Source organism: Siniperca chuatsi, linkage group LG18 (genome assembly GCF_020085105.1).
Source record: "Siniperca chuatsi isolate FFG_IHB_CAS linkage group LG18, ASM2008510v1, whole genome shotgun sequence".
NCBI lineage: Eukaryota > Metazoa > Chordata > Actinopteri > Centrarchiformes > Sinipercidae > Siniperca > Siniperca chuatsi.
In genome coordinates, this window is record NC_058059.1 from 24574573 (window position 1) to 24579471 (window position 4899).

Genomic DNA, 4899 nt, shown 5'->3' on the forward strand with positions numbered 1-4899 from the left:
TCTCTCAAAAAACAGTGGCAACAAAAACTGAACACTGTAATTTTAATTACAACCACTGGACTGTTGTATTAGACTGCATTATATTTATTGAGGTGGACATAATAAACTGGACAATGAACTTATGTTCATGCATTGAAAAGCATGTAGAGTTACATGTATGTTTAAAGAGAGCCTGGAAGAACAGGAATGTTGGCAGGTATCTGTTTAATGCCAGATATGAAAACAAACATGCAAAACAAAATTGTTTTATATGTTTGTTGTGCTTATAATTGAGACAGCGACTGACCTGAAAGATAAGATGATGGCGAGAATGAATGCAAGGCAACCCAGACGCCAATTACAACGGCTAAGTGAAGTACCATCAAAATGTGAATGCAGCATTGAGTGCTACCACAACCTTCACTGAAACCAATGAGCTGATATACACCTCAGCAGCAGTGATCCTCGACCTCCACCATGGAAACGAAGGCTGGAGGCTAAAATCAAGAATGCACAGAGAGAAGTGAGCCAACTGACATAGGCTTGGTTGTCCAGTTTTGTACCAAGAGGTACAAAACTGCCAAACAAAGGCTCCAAGCCTTGGCCAGGTATGGAAAAACTGACAGGATCCGCACCTACTGGCTAAAGAAGCTCACTGCTCTCCACGAGCACCTCGCAGCACAAATGAGACTTCATTGCAAACTCGATGAGGATGTGGAAAACCAATGTCAATGGCAAGCCCAAGTATCCATCAAATGTGGCATATACCAAGGAGACGATCTGTCCCCACTGCTGTTCTGCATAGGTCTGAACCCCCTCAGCCAAATAATCAACAAGACTCAGGAATAGGGCCACCATCAGTCACCTCCTCTACATGGATGACATCAAGCTATATGCTAAGAGCGAGCGGGACATTGACTCACTGATCCACACCACCAGGATCTACAGCTCTGACATTGGGATGTCATTCGGGCTTGAGAAGTGCAGTCGAATGGTGACAAAGAGAGGGAAGGTAGTCCACACAGAAGGGGGTCTCACTCCCAGAAGGAACAATAGCAGAGGATAGTTACAAGTACCTTGGAATACCACAGGCAAATAGCAACCTCAAAGAGGTAACAAGGAAAACAGCAACTGCCTCGAACAAGTAAGGCAAGTCCTAAGAAATCAAGAACAAGAACAAGGCCCAGGAAATAAATAGCTACGCCCTGCCAGTGATCAGATACCCTGCGGGAATAATAAGGTGGCCAAAGGAAGAGATACAGACCACAGATGTTAAGACACGAAAGCTCCTCACCATGCATGGAGGGTTCCATCCCAAATCCAGCACCCTGAGACTGTACGCTAGCCGTAAGGAAGGCGGCCGTGGACTAGTGAGTGTGAGAGCCACTATCCAGGATGAAACATCCAAGATCCACAAGTACATCAAAGATAAGGCCCCAACAGATGACGTGCTCAGTGAATGTCTCAGGCAATGGGAAACAGAGGAAGAGGTGCTGGAGGAGGGACTATCATGGGAGGACAAACCCCTATATGGGATGTACCACCGGAACAAAACTGAAGTGGCTGATATCAAGAAATCCTACCAATGGCTAGAGCGGGCTGGACTGAAGGACAGCACAGAGGCACTCATCATGGCTGCACAGGAGCAGGCCCTCAGCACCAGAGCAATAGAGGCCCAGATCGACCACACCAGACAAGACCCAAGGTGTAGGCTGTGCAAAGAGGCCCCTGAGACAATCCAGCACATAACTGCAGGGTGTAAGATGCTGGCAGGGAAAGCATACATGGAGCGCCATAACCAAGCATAATGTACAGGAACATCTGCACGTCCAGTCTATGGACTGGAAACCCTGAGGTCAAAGTGGGAAACACCTCCAAAGGTGGTAGAGAATGACCGAGCCAAGATCCTGTGGGTCTTCCAGATTCAGACTGACAGAATGGTAATGGCGAACCAACCAGACATCGTGGTGGTGGACAAACATATATGTATATATGTATATATGTGTGTATATACAGTATGTATATATACTTTATATGTATGTGTATATACAGTATGTATATATACTTTATATGTATGTGTGTATATTTGTATATCTGCCTCTTAAAGGAAGTTTTTTTCTTGCCACTGTTGCCAAGTGCTTGCTCATGGTGGGTTTGTTTGATCTCTGTAAATAATATTATTAAGAGTACGGTCTAGACCTGCTCTATAGGAAAAGTGCAATGAGATAACTTCTGTTATGAATTGGCACTATATAAATAAAGTGGAAAGTAGGCTATTGTTTTTGCAACTGCATTTGTAACATTTTGTCATGTGATGTTACTTCAGTACACCTTAAGAACAAATATTACTGGGACCACTTAGAGAATTGCAGATGAACATTTAACAGACGCAAAAGAATGGCAAATTGCACTCAGCTGCAAAACTTTATGGCCGTGTTTGAGTTGTAATAACATTAGCACAATTTCTTTTGTGAATCGTACCTTGAGATGGCGCAGATAGCGGTTGCAAATGATGCGCAATTCATGGTGCTATCAGCGGCCGCAATTCATTCTTTGTGAATTTGCCCCTCAGTGTTGACAGAGAGTGTCTGATGTTACACGATGTGACATGATAGTTGGACGCTCGCATTCAGTTAGGACATAAGGATTCCATTAAGAACCCATTCAATGCAAAGAACCCTTTTTAGAAGAAAGAGTTCTTCAAGGATTGTTGAAAGCGTGGGTGTTAAAAGATCCTTACCCTCAATTATCTATGTGACGGCCTACATTTCCCATCATGTCTAGTGCTGGACTGAGTAGTTTGTTAAGTTAGATGTTTCATGTTCCAAAATGCAAATGTTACTTTTTGTTAGTGTTTGTAATGTGCCTGTTCAGAACATGGTAGTTTATGTCGGTAGCCTAATTGTCATGTTTGTGCTGGTTTATAGTTTTAACCATTAGTGAGGTGGCTGTTACATCTTTTGACTCAAGCTGTATTTTTACCACTGTGTTTTAAAGTTTTTGTTCCCTGTGTTGAGAAAGGCCTGTTACCTGTCCTTGGTAGAACCCCCAGGTGGGTTCTTCTTAGCACACTTATCCAGAACCTTTCCACCACAGAAGGTGGAAAGGTTCTGGATAGGACCTGTAGAGAGAGTTCTAGGTGGAACTATTACACCATAGGATTCTCTGTAGAACCTCAGATAGGGGGTTCTGGGTTGAACCTTTCACAGATAGTTGTAAGTAGAACCCCCTAAAAGGGTTCCAGTTGGAACTGTTATAATGGTTCTACCAGAAACCAAAAAGAGTTCTCCTATGGGGACAAGCTGAAGAACCCTATATGGTTCTAGTTAGCACCTTTATTTCTAGGAGTGTAGCAGGCAGTTCTCCCCCCTTGAAGATTCAGTACTTCTGCTAACCTGCTTAACTGTGTGAACACAGCTCAACTTCTTTTTGTGTTTTTCAGTGTTGATTTTGTTTTTTGCCTTTTAAACTTTGTGCTCTTTTTATTTCTGCACGCCTGCTCAACACTTCCTTTTTTCTACAATTATGACGGTCAATATCTTTATACCAACATGCAGATGCAAGATGTCCGGAAACATGGGCCTGAACTTTGTTTCCCACTGCTAATTTTGTGCACTCGCCCTGTTGCATTCAGCTGCTGGGCTTGCTTTGATGTAATTTCCATTGTTACACTGATATTTATGGCTTTCTCAAGAGTCAGGTCGCTTTCTGTGAGTATTTATTTATATTTTATTATTTATATTATAATTATTTATATATTTCTTCTGTAAACCACACACAAGCCTGTCTCTCAAAGTGTCATTTAAAGCATAATTTAAATTAAGTGTTCAGCTAACTTCCGTAATGCTGCAAGAGACATGGTGACAGACTTGCCCTCTTCTTAGTTGTGTGTGTGAAATCTAAAACTCTACAATCACCAGAGGCTTACTGTGTAAGAGCTTCATTGTTCTACTTTCAACAAAGATAGAGCCAATAACTCCAGCCATTTTGCGGCTCCTGGTTGTATGGTGTGCTTTTCCCTTGAGGGCAGCTCCCTTTTTCTAATATAAATTCTACAGCGCTTCTCACAGGGTTTATGGTTGAAATAATTTTTCATGTTGGTTGACCACTACTGCATCTCCTCCCTTCTTATTTGGCTGCTCTGCAACTCAACTTGAGCGCACAGGCGAGCACACAGTTGCCCGAAGTGGGGAAAGCATAGGACGAACTAACTAGCTAGGTTAAATGTCTACACAATTGTCTCATGAATTAGTCTAATGCTCCAAAACAAATCCAAAAGCAAATTGTTTAATTATGTTGTGGTTATTACAGTATTAGCCTTGCTAATATTATCTTAGCATAAAGAAGATGGTTAGCGTTCATTAAATCGAAACAACTCCTACAACCTTATTAGGCTAATTAACAGTGCCAAGCTTGACATATCGTCATATAAACCAATTAAGGTTATCATAACGCGACTGTAAGAGATTCTTAAGGCATGCGGGCAGTCAAAAACGTTTACAAATCACTTTTCAAATATTTTTTTCTGTTTTATTAGTTTAGTTATATTACCTCCATCTCTCAATATAGTTAAAATGAAGATCAAATGTCCATATGTTTAAATATGTTGAAAAAGACAAAGGTTTTCATGGGGTGTCCTATCTTTTTCACAACTGTGGGTAGATGTAAATATAATGGCTCAGTGAAGTAAGTAGGGACTCAAATGCAGACACAGCAACAAGGTTTACTGTGCCAGTGGATAAAAGCAGGTTTTGTGGACAGGTCAGTCAGGACAGGCAATCAAAGTGAAAGGGGTAAGGGGCATTCACTCAATCTTAAGGGCCACAAAATAGTTTGTGGCGGCCCTGTTAAGTCCACAAACTGGTCATCTCCTTTCTCATAGCTCATTGGCTGTCACTGTGCTGCTGTGAAATTGCATAA